The 16,055-nt window shown below is 39.1% G+C and overlaps 1 long non-coding RNA gene across 1 annotated transcript; it reads right to left on the bottom strand.

Moving 5' to 3' along the window:
- Positions 1-6: 6 nt before the first annotated feature.
- On the bottom strand, positions 7-11,978 carry LOC121376848. The gene is made up of 3 exons (XR_005958537.1): positions 11,924-11,978; positions 2,045-2,220; positions 7-175 (listed from the first exon to the last, which is right to left on the bottom strand). It is a non-coding gene; the product is annotated as an uncharacterized LOC121376848 (long non-coding RNA).
- Positions 11,979-16,055: the final 4,077 nt, after the last annotated feature.

A 16,055-nucleotide genomic window follows, 5' to 3' on the forward strand; every position in this document is an offset into this window, starting at 1 on the left:
TGTGGACTTGGTCCAATGGTTATCCAAAACTGCCACATGTTTATATGTAAACTTGGTACAACTTTTCTTCTAAATATTCGTGCACTGATCCTAAAGTGAAATAATTACAACTGTATTTGTGGACTTGGTGCAACGGTCCTCTTGGGAAAACCTTTGTGGTCAATATCTTCATATCCTGAAATGACACGGTGACAATAATGAGTTAAAAGATAAATAGAGAAATAATATGTTGATACATGTTTTCTAAAAATGGGACACTCTTGTTTAACACATTTTGTTTAAACGTTACGTACAAATTGTGACTAAAGCGATAAAGTGTTTAAGTAGATTTACGCATTGTGTTAAAATATTAAAACACACAGAGAGATAGAGATAGGGAGATTGAAAAATTAAGAGAGAGAGAGAGAGCGAGAGAGAGAGAGAGAGAGAGAGAGAGAGAGAGAGAGAGAGAGAGAGAGAGAGAGAGAGAGAGAGAGAGAGAGAGAGAGAGACTTATAGCGAAACAAAGAGAGAGGTTGTGTGAGAGACTTGGTGAAAGAGGAAAGCGAGAATAATTCTCAGAAAATCTCTATGACAATGTTGGGCTATTATTGTTAGAAGAGGATGAATAATAGACACTAGGGCATCTTAACTGGTTTTTTAAACCTTAAATCGTACAATGCCTTCATAAGCGTTAGCGTAAGCTACATTTCCTCGCAATGGTCCGAGTAAAATGAGATCAATGATTTAATGTTAATTGAAATCAATGCCTTTTAACTTATTGGGGAAGGATATGGTCTAACAAAGTATTACCTGAACAAATATAATTTGATTTGCCCCTACATGTACTTTATTCATCCATCTTCATAACCACCATACTCCATTTATTAAAGACATTTTGTAAAAATATTGAATTATGGCAATGGTCCATAATTCAAAAACTAAAATTGCCGAGAGGGATGACATGGATTTCACTCCATCATGGTTCAGTTACGGTGATGCGATAGCTAGATTTGGTTTCCAACAATTAATGTAATTTTTATTTATTATCCATTTTTAGAGAAATACGGTCCTTAAATCTGTGACAGTATGCCAGGATAGTCTCAAATGAGACTCCTCCCGCGTCTTTTTCTCCCCACCTCAAATCGAGCACCTCTTTCTCACCACATGAGCTACCCCCCCCCCCCCCAGCCACATCTTCTAGAGTCGGTGCATTTAATGTGCTCCTTGTACAAAAACTACAAACAGACTTCTGCGTGTTTTAGAATACAAATCTACATATTTCTCTTTATATTGGCCAAGATGAGTTCACTAGCCTCGGTAGTGTACTAGCTAAGCCATCGAACTGGCTGGTACTGTGTTCGCATACCGGTATCCCATCCACAGTGAGTTTTAACGGCTCAGTGGGGAGGTGTGAAGGCCACTACACCGACTTCTCTATAATTCTGGTTTATAGAGGGTCCGGTTTTGAGGAGTTTCACGTTTTATTAAAACATAAATAAACAAACAAACAAAAAAAACAAAAACAAACACAAGATAAAGAAATGTAACCTAAAATTCGTGATAACAGTTTATTGACCTCGAGACAACTTGGGCGCTTTCTGTTATAGAGGTCGAGATAACGATGTTTTGCTACGTATATCACGTCAGATAAACGATGAATGCTATACCCAGTGTTTGCCCACTATATTTGGTGCCAAATTATTTAGGCTAGAGTAACTAGCTGGGTGGAAGCTTAGTTGGGGGTACCCACCTGTGATATTTAGGCTAGAGTAACTAACTGGGTGGAAGTTGGGGGTACCCACCTGTGATATTTAGGCTAGAGTAATTAACTGGGTGGAAGTTGGGGGTACCCACCTGTGACATTTAGGCTAGAGTAACTAACTGGGTGGAAGTTGGGGGTACCCACCTGTGATATTTAGGCTAGAGTAACTAACTGGGTGGAAGTTGGGGATACCCACCTGTGATATTTAGGCTAGAGTAACTAACTGGGTGGAAGTTTGGGGTACCCACCTGTGATATTTAGGCTAGAGTAACTAACTGGGTGGAAGTTGGGGGTACCCACCTGTCATATTTAGGCTACAGTAACTAACTGGGGGGAAGTTGCGTGTTGCGCCACTTGCGAGACTGGCACCACCTGCGCGACTGGTACAGTGGTGTAGCCAGTGGTGGTATAGCTAGTCACCCCACCAGGCTCGTATTCCACGGACGTTCCAGTGTAAACCCACTTTGTTTCAGCCTCTGCAAATATAAACGCCACGGTCATATTTGCCATTAAAGGTATATATGCTTAAGAACACCTAGTAAGTTGGCAAACTTGTGCCCAATCCTTTTGTTGTTTATGCAATAAAATATGTTTTCAATCAATCAAAAACACCACAACACATTTTAAACTACGGCTATTTGGTGTCTAGCATAGTTATTTTCATATTTGGTCGTCCGTGAGAGAGGAAACCCGATGCCTCAACAAACGTTGTTCTTACCGAAAAATACAAAAGCAATCTTTTATTTGCACCTTCTCGTTGTCAGGATAGTACATATCACAGCCTTTGATATACCAGTCGCGGGGCACAAATCGGGACAGTACACATCACAGCCTTTGATATACCAGTCGCGGGGCACAAATCGGGACAGTACATATCACAGCCTTTGATATACCAGTCGTGGGGCACAAATCGGGACAGTACATATCACAGCCTTTGATATACCAGTCGCGGGGCACAAATCGGGACAGTACACATCACAGCCTTTGATATACCAGTCGTGGGGCACAAATCGGGACAGTACACATCACAGCCTTTGATATACCAGTCGTGGGGCACAAATCGGGACAGTACACATCACAGCCTTTGATAAACCAGTCGTGGGGCACAAATCGGGACAGTACATATCACAACCTTTGATATACCAGTCGCGGGGCACAAATCGGAACAGACCACATAACAGCCTTTGATATACCAGTCGCGGGGCACAAATCGGGACAGTACATATCACAGCCTTTGATATACCAGTCGTGGGGCACAAATCGGGACAGGAAAAGGGACAGTAAAAACAATGTGAATCCATCGAGGACGACCAATCTTATGACCCATTCCCCCCCCCCCCCCCCCCCCCCCAGGTGAGTGCTCCCCCACTGATCTAGCTACACCCCGGCCCTGTTGGCCTTTAATTAGGAAAATATACGTAAAGACAATGCACGAAAGGCTGATACTGTCGGTGTATGCAGTGTGCGCAAACGATTAAAAAAAATATATTTTACATATACAACCTATATACATGTATATATATATATATATATATATATATGATTAGCTCAGACTATATAGCTCAGGCGCGGATCCAAGGGGTGATGGTGATGTGTTGCGCATATCCATCCCAAACCATTAGGTGCCCCAAAACCCCAGTGTTTAGCGCAAGAATACAAACAATTAAGTTACATATTTATGGGAAAGATTCCCTCTATAAACCGTATGCTAGTGTACTGTAGGCGCTGTTTTTACATTCTGTATCCATATTTGTAACCGGCCTCGGTGACGTCGTGGTAGGCCATCGGTCTACAGGCTGGTAGGTACTGGGTTCGGATCCCAGTCGAGGCATGGGATTTTTAATCCAGATACCGACTCCAAACCCTGAGTGAGTGCTCCGCAAGGCTCAATGGGTAAGTGTAAACCACTTGCACCGACCAGTGATCCATAACTGGTTCAACAAAGGCCATGGTTTGTGCTATTCTGCCTGTGGGAAGCGCAAATAAAAGATTCCTTGCTGCTAATCGGAAGAGTAGCCCATGTAGTGGTGACAGCGGGTTTCCTCTCAAAATCTGTGTGGTCCTTAACCATATGTCTGACGCCATATAACCGTAAATACAATGTGTTGAGTGCGTCGTTAAATAAAACATTTCTTTCTTTTTTCCATGTTTGTAGTTTTGATGTTTGTAGTGAAGATGCCCCCCACCCCTCTGCTTCCCTCTACTATGTACATACACGGCGACAGTCAATACACGAGTTAATGGGTGAATGACTGAAACCTTCTGTCACATGATATGGTCGTGGGGTACTGTTACTGCTTTGGGACACTTAGCTATGCTTATTTATTTATTTTGAAAAACTAATAAAATTATATTTGCATTCAAAGCAGAGCTCAAGAGAAATAAATATATTTGATGTATTAATGTTTATTAAACTTTATATAACTTTTAAAAGACAATTTATATAGATATGATTAACTTCAGATCTAATTTGCCTTGCAAATCATGATGTGACTGTAAAGAGACGATCTATGAGTGGTTGAACCAGTAAAGGTATAGCAATGTTAGATGACTGTCAAACTATAGAGTTCCATCTTTTAGACCTACATGCAATCAGTAATAGTAGAGGTTAATATAACAAATGCCAACACACTGATCATATATTTTGGCCATTATCAGTGTGTGCTAATCTAATGATGATCTCCCCCACCATATTATTGCCAAGCTCTCCATATTGTATATTTACATATAAATTCAGCTAATTAATGAAGCTTATCAGTAGGTCCCTATGATACCGTGGCTATATGGAAACTAAAAGAAAGCAAATACAACAAACACAATACAAAAAGGAAAACCCCACAACCCCCCCTCCCCCCCCCAAAAAAAAAAACACAAAAAAAGAAGAAGAAGAAAAAAAACAGAAAAAAAAACCCCATTGTGCCGCGATACCGTAGATATTGTAATATACATTTTTATTCTGAAAATAAACAATATTCCACCCATTATATTTTAGTATAGTATTTGTATGTTATTCAGAAAAACATTAATTTCTTTCTCTTGCAATCAGTGGTCGGTTTTTGTAAATAGTAAAATATACAAACACCGCAATACCGTAAACCTCACTTTCTTTTGACATTTTAATCTAAAAATAACAATGTTCTAATCATTAAGTTTCAAAATGATTTTTGTATGTTATTCATGTGTCTCCATTATATCCAACACATACCCATAAAACCTCTACCAAAACCCCCCCAACCACCCCCCCCCCCCCAAACATACCCGTACTCAGAATCTTTATTTCTCTTGCAATTTGTGATGTGTCAGGACATTTGCTTTTAAGGATTGACTGGGCTATAAGAAGTGTCATCCTTTTATATCGTATCAATGTCAGCTATGTCAGTGTTAAGCTATAATATGTTATGTTTTAGACATTATCATTCGAAATTCAATATTTTATATTTTGTTACTAAATATTAGTGTAAAATGTCATAGTTCAGACTTGATCAGGGTTAGTTATGTGATTGTTAATGTATAACATGTCATAGTTCGGACTTGATCAGGGTTAGTTATGTGATTGTTAATGTATAACATGTCATAGTTCGGACTTGATCAGGGTTAGTTATGTGATTGGTAATGTATAACACGTCATAGTTCGGACTTGATCAGGGTTAGTTATGTGATTGGTAATGTATAACACGTCATAGTTCGGATTTGATCAGGGTTAGTTATGTGATTGGTAATGTATAACACGTCATAGTTCGGACTTGATCAGGGTTAGTTATGTGATTGGTAATGTATAACACGTCATAGTTCGGATTTGATAAGGGTTAGTTATGTGATTGGTAATGTATAACACGTCCTGTCTTAAGACTGTCAGTTAAATGGATGTCATATCTTAATATTATACGTATTTAAATTCACTCAAAGATTTTCAGGATTTATCTGTAATTCCGCCTTTTTAATCGTCTGCACAGTGTTTCCAGGTTTATTGTATGACATGGTTTCACCTGCCTCAATCTGACTGGTTAGCCATCAGTTTAGATCCCCTGCCTCATTCTGACCAGTTAGCCATCAGTTTAGACCACCTGCCTCATTCTGACTGGTTAGCCATCAGTTTTGACCACCTACCTCATTCTGACTGGTTAGCCATCAGTTTAGTTCACCTGCCTCATTCTGACTGGTTCACCATCAGTTTAGACCACCTGCCTCATTCTGACTGGTTAGCCATCAGTTTAGACCACCTGCCTCATTCTGACTGGTTAGCCATCAGTTTAGACCACCTGCTACATTCTGACTGGTTAGCCATCAGTTTTGACCACATGCCTCATTCTGACTGGTTATCCATCAGTTTAGATCACCTGCCTCATTCTGACTGGTTAGCCATCAGTTTAGATCACCTGCTATATTTTGACTGGTTAGCCATCAGTTTAGATCACCTGCCTCATTCGGACAGGATAGCCATCAGTTTAGATCACCTGCTATATTTTGACTGGTTAGCCATCAGTTTAGACCACCTGCCTCATTCGGACTAGTTAGCCATCAGTTTAGACCACCTGCCTCATTCTGACTGGTTAGCCATCAGTTTAGACCACCTGCCTCATTCTGACTGGTTAGCCATCAGTTTAGACCACCTGCTATATTTTGACTGGTTAGCCATCAGTTTAGACCACCTGCCTCATTCGGACTGGTTAGCCATCAGTTTAGACCACCTGCCTCATTCTGACTGGTTAGCCATCAGTTTAGATCACCTGCCTCATTCTGACTGGTTAGCCATCAGTTTTGACCACATGCCTCATTCTGACTGGTTAGTCATCAGTTTTGACCACATGCCTCATTCTGACTGGTTAGTCATCAGTTTAGATCACCTGCTATATTTTGACTGGTTAGCCATCAGTTTAGACCACCTGCCTCATTCTGACTGGTTAGCTGTCAGTTTAGACCACCTGCCTCATTATGACTGGTTAGCCATCAGTTTAGACCACCTGCCTCATTCTGACTGGTTAGCCATCAGTTTAGACCACCTGCCTCATTCTGACTGGTTAGCCATCAGTTTAGACCACCTGCCTCATTCTGACTGGTTAGCCATCAGTTTAGACCACCTGCCTCATTCTGACTTGTTAGCCATCAGTTTAGACCACCTGCTATATTTTGACTGGTTAGCCATCAGTTTAGATCACCTGCCTCATTCTGACTGGTTAGCCATCAGTTTAGACCACCTGCCACATTCTGACTGGTTAGCCATCAGTTTAGATCACCTGCCTCATTCTGACTGGTTAGCTGTCAGTTTAGATCACCTGCTACATTTTGACTGGTTAGCTGTCAGGTTAGATCACCTGCCTCATTCTGACTGGTTAGCCATCAGTTTAGACCACCTGCCTCATTCTGTCTGGTTAGCCATCAGTTTAGACCACCTGCCTCATTCTGACTGGTTAGCCATCAGTTTAGACCACCTGCCACATTCTGACTGGTTAGCCATCAGTTTAGATCACCTGCCTCATTCTGACTGGTTAGCCATCAGTTTAGACCACCTGCCTCATTCTGACTGGTTAGCCATCAGTTTAGACCACCTGCCTCATTCTGACTGGTTAGCCATCAGTTTAGACCACCTGCCACATTCTGACTGGTTAGCCATCAGTTTAGACCACCTGCCTCATTCTGACTGGTTCACCATCAGTTTAGACCACCTGCCTCATTCTGTCTGGTTAGCTGTCAGTTTAGATCACCTGCCTCATTCTGACTGGTTAGCCATCAGTTTAGACCACCTGCCTCATTCTGACTGGTTCACCATCAGTTTAGACCACCTGCCTCATTCTGTCTGGTTAGCTGTCAGTTTAGATCACCTGCCTCATTCTGACTGGTTAGCCATCAGTTTAGACCACCTGCCTCATTCTGACTGGTTCACCATCAGTTTAGACCACCTGCCTCATTCTGTCTGGTTAGCTGTCAGTTTAGATCACCTGCTACATTTTGACTGGTTAGCCGTCAGGTTAGATCACCTGCCTCATTCTGACTGCTTAGCGATCAGTTTAGACCACCTGCCTCATTCTGACTGGTTAGCCATCAGTTTAGATCACCTGCTACATTTTGACTGGTTAGCCGTCAGTTTAGATCACCTGCCTCATTCTGACTGGTTAGCCATCAGTTTAGATCACCTGCCTCATTCTGACTGCTTAGCGATCAGTTTAGATCACCAGCCTCATTCTGACTGGTTAGCCATCAGTTTAGACAACCTGCCTCATTCTGACTGGTTAGCCATCAGTTTAGACCACCTGCCTCATTCTGACTGGTTAGCCATCAGTTTAGACCACCTGCCTCATTCTGACTGGTTAGCCATCAGTTTAGACCACCTGCCTCATTCTGACTTGTTAGCCATCAGTTTAGACCACCTGCTATATTTTGACTGGTTAGCCATCAGTTTAGATCACCTGCCTCATTCTGACTGGTTAGCCATCAGTTTAGACCACCTGCCACATTCTGACTGGTTAGCCATCAGTTTAGACCACCTGCTATATTATGACTGGTTAGCCATCAGTTTAGACCACCTGCCTCATTCTGACTGGTTCACCATCAGTTTAGACCACCTGCCTCATTCTGTCTGGTTAGCTGTCAGTTTAGATCACCTGCCTCATTCTGACTGGTTAGCCATCAGTTTAGACCACCTGCCTCATTCTGACTGGTTCACCATCAGTTTAGACCACCTGCCTCATTCTGTCTGGTTAGCTGTCAGTTTAGATCACCTGCTACATTTTGACTGGTTAGCCGTCAGGTTAGATCACCTGCCTCATTCTGACTGCTTAGCGATCAGTTTAGACCACCTGCCTCATTCTGACTGGTTAGCCATCAGTTTAGATCACCTGCTACATTTTGACTGGTTAGCCGTCAGTTTAGATCACCTGCCTCATTCTGACTGGTTAGCCATCAGTTTAGATCACCTGCCTCATTCTGACTGCTTAGCGATCAGTTTAGATCACCAGCCTCATTCTGACTGGTTAGCCATCAGTTTAGACAACCTGCCTCATTCTGACTGGTTAACCATCAGTTTAGACCACCTGCCTCATTCTGACTGGTTAGCCATCAGTTTAGACCACCTGCCTCATTCTGACTGATTAGCCATCAGTTTAGACAACCTACCTCATTCTGACTGGTTAGCCATCAGTTTAGACCACCTGCTATATTTTGACTGGTTAGCCATCAGTTTAGACCACCTGCCTCATTCGGACTGGTTAGCCATCAGTTTAGACCACCTGCCTCATTCTGACTGGTTAGCCATCAGTTTAGATCACCTGCCTCATTCTGACTGGTTAGCCATCAGTTTTGACCACATGCCTCATTCTGACTGGTTAGTCATCAGTTTAGATCACCTGCTATATTTTGACTGGTTAGCCATCAGTTTAGACCACCTGCCTCATTCTGACTGGTTAGCTGTCAGTTTAGACCACCTGCCTCATTATGACTGGTTAGCCATCAGTTTAGACCACCTGCCTCATTCTGACTGGTTAGCCATCAGTTTAGACCACCTGCCTCATTCTGACTGGTTAGCCATCAGTTTAGACCACCTGCCTCATTCTGACTGGTTAGCCATCAGTTTAGATCACCTGCTATATTTTGACTGGTTAACCATCAGTTTAGATCACCTGCTATATTATGACTGGTTAGCCATCAGTTTAGACCACCTGCCTCATTCTGACTGGTTCACCATCAGTTTAGACCACCTGCCTCATTCTGTCTGGTTAGCCATCAGTTTAGATCACCTGCTACATTTTGACTGGTTAGCCGTCAGTTTAGATCACCTGCCTCATTCTGACTGGTTAGCCATCAGTTTAGATCACCTGCCTCATTCTGACTGCTTAGCGATCAGTTTAGATCACCAGCCTCATTCTGACTGGTTAGCCATCAGTTTAGACAACCTGCCTCATTCTGACTGGTTAGCCATCAGTTTAGACCACCTGCCTCATTCTGACTGGTTAGCTGTCAGTTTTGCCCACCTGCCTCATTCTGACTGGTTAGCCATCAGTTTAGACCACCTACCTCATTCTGACTGGTTAGCTGTCAGTTTAGACCACCTGCCTCATTCTGACTGGTTAGCTGTCAGTTTTGACCACCTGCCTCATTCTGACTGGTTAGCCATCAGTTTAGACCACCTACCTCATTCTGACTGGTTAGCTGTCAGTTTAGACCACCTGCCTCATTCTGACTGGTTAGCTGTCAGTTTTGACCACCTGCCTCATTCTGACTGGTTAGCCATCAGTTTAGACCACCTGCCTCATTCTGACTGGTTAGCCATCAGTTTAGACCACCTGCCTCATTCTGACTGGTTAGCCATCAGTTTAGACCACCTGCCTCATTCTGACTGGTTAGCTGTCAGTTTTGACCACCTGCCTCATTCTGACTGGTTAGCTGTCAGTTTAGACCACCTGCCTCATTCTGACTGGTTAGCTGTCAGTTTAGACCACCTGCTACATTTTGACTGGTTAGCTGTCAGTTTAGAGCACCTGCCTCATTCTGACTGGTTAGCCATCAGTTTAGACCACCTGCCTCATTCTGACTGGTTAGCCATCAGTTTAGACCACCTGCCTCATTCTGACTGGTTAGCCATCAGTTTAGACCACTGTGCAAACTTAACCCTAGAGCTAATCTCGCTACCTGACCACCAGTATTAAAAGTTCCGGATTTTGTTTTTAACAAACTTCATCTCTCTGTTTACATTTTGCTTATACTATTTTTATTCATACGATGTACATTGTTCTACATAATTACAACAATTATAATAATTACCCTAATAATTACTATTAAACGGGCAGACACTAGTTTTTAAACACTATGGCATATTTTTCACCTAGACCCTAGTTTCAACCTGTAAAAATGGACACTAAGTTCGGTTAATTTACAAACTTGTAACAAATTTGGATACAACAGAGTGAAACAAGTCTGTGACGTTGAAACGACTAATAGACTAAAACACAACTACATAACCATTACTTCTCAGATGCACGTGCATTTTTAAAAATATGAAAAATGCATTTTGTGGTATTAGAAACACCAGGATGACCAGAAACACTTCGGATGTACGGAAATGGATAATCTAAACAATAAAATATAAGTAATGTTTGATTTCAGTGATCATAAACGGCTCTTAATAGTGAAAAATATGCCTTAGTGATTAAAAACTAGGGTATGTCCCTTTAATATTATTAGTATTATTAATGTCACGGAATAGATTCACATATTATAATTATTGTTATTAATATGTATCATATGACTTATTAATGTCAAGGTATAGAGATTTATTAGAATTATTGTTATTGCTATGTATCATATGCCTTAGTAGTGTCAAGGTATAGTGTCATGTATATATTACAGTTATTGTTATTATTATGTACCATATGTGTTACCAGTGTCAAGGTATAGAGTCATGTATATATTACAGTTATTGTTATTATTATGTACCATATGTGTTACCAGTGTCAAGGTATAGAGTCATGTATTAGAGTTATTGTTATTATTATGTATCATATGTGTTACCAGTGTCAAGGTATAGAGTCATGTATTAGAGTTATTGTTATTATTATGTATCATATGTGTTACCAGTGTCAAGGTATAGAGTCATGTATTAGAGTTGTTGTTATTATTATGTATATCATATGTGTTACCAGTGTCAAGGTATAGTGTCATGTATTAGAGTTATTGTTATTATTATGTATATCATGTGTTACCAGTGTCAAGGTATAGTGTCATGTATTAGAGTTATTGTTATTATTATGTATTTCATATGTGTTACCAGTGTCAAGGTATAGAGTCATGTATTAGAGTTATTGTTATTATTATGTATCATATGTGTTACCAGTGTCAAGGTATAGAGTCATGTATTAAAGTTATTGTTATTATTATGTATCATATGTGTTACCAGTGTCAAGGTATAGAGTCATGTATTAGAGTTATTGTTATTATTATGTATCATATGTGTTACCAGTGTCAAGGTATAGAGTCATGTATTAGAGTTATTGTTATTATTATGTATCATATGTGTTACCAGTGTCAAGGTATAGAGTCATGTATTAAAGTTATTGTTATTATTATGTATCATATGTGTTACCAGTGTCAAGGTATAGAGCCATGTATTAGAACATGCCAGTCATGTGAATGTTAATCCAGAAATAGTTTAGATGTTTTCTTAAAATACATATAAAACGCTATACTTACTTTCCTTCCAGAAATCATAGATGTATGGATCAGGATCGGGTTCGGGTGGTGGCGCCCTGTGAGAATACAAGCATGTTCAAATGAATAGTGAATGAAAACACAGTGAAGGTATCATCGTGATAAACTATCATCATGAATAGTGAATGAAAACACAGTGAAGGTATCATCGTGATAAACTATCAACATGAATAGTGAATGAACACACAGTGAAGGTATCATCGTGATAAACTATCATCATGAATAGTGAATGAAAACACAGTGAAGATATCATCGTGATAAACTATCAACATGAATAGTGAATGAAAACACAGTGAAGGTATCGTCGTGATAAACTATCAACATGAATAGTGAATGAAAACACAGTGAAGGTATCGTCGTGATAAACTATCAACATGAATAGTGAATGAAAACACAGTGAAGGTATCGTCGTGATAAACTGTCATCATGAATAGTGAATGAACACACAGTGAAGGTATCATCGTGATAAACTGTCATCATGAATAGTGAATGAAAACACAGTGAAGGTATCATCGTGATAAACTGTCATCATGAATAGTGAATGAAAACACAGTGAAGGTATCATCGTGATAAACTATCAACATGAATAGTGAATGAAAACACAGTGAAGGTATCATCGTGATAAACTATCATCATGAATAGTGAATGAAAACACAGTGAAGGTATCATCGTGATAAACTATCAACATGAATAGTGAATGAAAACACAGTGAAGGTATCATCGTGATAAACTATCATCATGAATTGTGAATGAAAACACAGTGAAGGTATCATCGTGATAAACTATCAACATGAATAGTGAATGAAACCACAGTGAAGATATCATCGTGATAAACTATCAACATGAATAGTGAATGAAACCACAGTGAAGGTATCATCGTGATAAACTATCATCATGAATAGTGAATGAAACCACAGTGAAGGTATCATCGTGATAAACTATCAACATGAATAGTGAATGAAACCACAGTGAAGGTATCATCGTGATAAACTATCAACATGAATAGTGAATGAAACCACAGTGAAGGTATCATCGTGATAAACTATCAACATGAATAGTGAATGAAAAAAACAGTGAAGGTATCATCGTGATAAACTATCAACATGAATAGTGAATGAAAACTCAGTGAAGATATCATCGTGATAAACTATCAACATGAATAGTGAATGAAAACACAGTGAAGGTATCATCGTGATAAACTATCATCATGAATAGTGAATGAAAACACAGTGTCGGTATCATCGTGATAAACTATCAACATGAATAATGAATGAACACACAGTGAAGGTATCATCCTGATAAACTATCAACAATAATAGTGAATGAAAACACAGTGAAGGTATCATTGTGATAAACTATAAACACGAATAGTGAATGAACACACAGTGAATGTATCGTGACAAACAATCAACATGCATATTAAAAGAAAAAACAGTGAGGTATCATCATGATAAACTATCAACATCAGTGACAAGTATATCACAAAATCTACTTGTCCGCCAATATTTCCACTTGTCCACCATCTATGTAGGGCAGGAGGTGGATGCAGAAGGAAAAGTTAAAGCCCTTGGATTTTCTTTCTAAACCAATTCGCTTATTACTCTTCACTTCAGATTGCAGGTAATTTCGTGATTCATGTAACTACAAAAAATTGTAGAATATTTTACAGTCGAGATAGTTTCAGCGTGAAACAAAAAGTCATAAACAAATTAGTGTTTTTGTTTAGGATTCAATGAAAGTCAGTTAGATTGTTCTCGAGCACAATTCCCTTCAGAACACGTCACTGGTTTTCAGCTTTCACTTTCAGCTGAAGGCTTGAAAATAATTGTTTGCCGGTGCTTGTCGAAATTACCTGTTATAAATGAAAATATGCCTGTCACCAAATGCTAAAATAATATTACTGTTGTCCTTTATCAATTATATACTGTTACATATACTAGTACGTACAAGTTTACATGATGCAGTGAATCTCCTCTAAACAGTAGCCCAACCCCGCGGGTCAAATTGGGCCCAAATAAGTTTGATGGGTATCCAGATTACAGGGGTTTGGATTGAGGTAAAATTCTGTGTTGTATTCTGTTCACTATTAAATATGGAAAAAGTAATAAACTGTCAAATAACAAACTACAATAAAATGTGGATGAAACGATGAAATTTATAAATACTTAGCTTGGGAGGTCGGGGTGCGTTTTATTATCAAACAAGTTGACGTTTTGTCGGACTTTTGACATGTTGCAATTTCATTTGAAAATGAAATACAGTCATCTTTCCACAAAGAATTGTCCGGAAAACGCGACTATAGGCGTTCTAGTAACAGTTCAAATATAAGCGCGTGCATGATATGGTAAAACCAATTTTAAAAAACCCTTTTAAATATGCATTTTAAAACGTACTACATCCTAGATCGACCGCGCATCGAGCGAGCGCTTTACCACTGGGCTACGTCCCACCCCTTTACTGACTAACAGAGACTTTTTAACGATTGTAATTACATATCAAATATATTTTTCTGCATAAAATATTAATGGCTGTATAGTAAACGTGTTTCTCTGATCGTTCTAATATTTGTACTGGGTTAAATTTCATTTTATTTCCTAAAATATAATTTTTTCGTACGTACGAAATTATTTCAAGACAAAATCCAGTATGGGCTTCTTACAAATATTAAGACGACCAGAAACACATTGAATATACAGACACTGATATTCTAAACCAGAAAATATATTTAATATGTAATTTTAATCGTATAAATATTTTATTAGTCGGAAACATCTTACAAATTGCAGCAAACTCAGGAATGTCCCTTTAAGTTTGCGATTACGAAAGCCTGGCATTATCGTGATAAACTATCAACAATAATAGTGAAGGAAACACACAGTGAAGGCATTATCGTGATAAACTATCAACAATAATAGTGAAGGAAACACACAGTGAAGGCATTATCGTGATAAACTATCAACAATAATAGTGAAGGAAACACACAGTGAGGCATTATCGTGATAAACTATCAACAATAATAGTGAAGGAAACACACAGTGAAGGCATCATCGTGATAAACTATCAACATGAATAGTGAATGAACACACAGTGAAGGTATCATCGTGATAAGCTATCAACATGAATAGTGAAGGAAACACACAGTGAAGGCATCATCGTGATAAACTATCAACAATAATAGTGAAGGAACACACAGTGAAGGTATCATCGTGATAAGCTATCAACATGAATAGTGAATGAAAACACAGTGAAGGTATCATCGTTATAAGCTATCAACAATAATAGTGAAGGAACACACAGTGAAGGTATCATCGTGATAAGCTATCAACATGAATAGTGAATGAACACACAGTGAAGGCATCATCGTGATAAACTATCAACAATAATAGTGAAGGAAACACACAGTGAAGGCATCATCGTGATAAGCTATCAACAATAATAGTGAAGAAAACACACAGTGAAGGCATCATCGTGATAAGCTATCAACATGAATAGTGAATGAACACACAGTGAAGGTATCATCGTGATAAGCTATCAACATGAATAGTGAATGAACACACAGTGAAGGTATCATCGTGATAAGCTATCAACATGAATAGTGAAGGAAACACACAGTGAAGGCATCATCGTGATAAACTATCAACACGAATAGTGAATGAACACACAGTGAAGGTATCATCATCATAAATTATCAACATGAATAGTGAACGAACACGCAGTGAAGGTATCACCATGATAAACTATGAACATGAATAGTGAATGAAAACACAGTGAAAGTATCATCATGATAAACTATCAACATGAATAGTAAATGAAAACACAGTGGAAGTATTATAATGAGGAAATATCAACATGGATAGTGAATGAACACACAGTGAAGGTATCATCATGATAAACTATCAACATGAATAGACAACGAACACACACTGAATGTATTATCATGATAAACTATCAATATGAATAGACAATGAACACACAGTGAAGGTAGCATCATGATAAAATATCAACATAAATATATATGCAGAATCAACAAATGGTGAATTAATGAACGAAGGAATGAACGAGTCGGGACTGAACAACCCAATGAATACACACAAAAAATATTAATAAAGTTGTC

The sequence above is a fragment of the Gigantopelta aegis genome, chromosome 7, assembly GCF_016097555.1.
Source record: "Gigantopelta aegis isolate Gae_Host chromosome 7, Gae_host_genome, whole genome shotgun sequence".
NCBI lineage: Eukaryota > Metazoa > Mollusca > Gastropoda > Neomphalida > Peltospiridae > Gigantopelta > Gigantopelta aegis.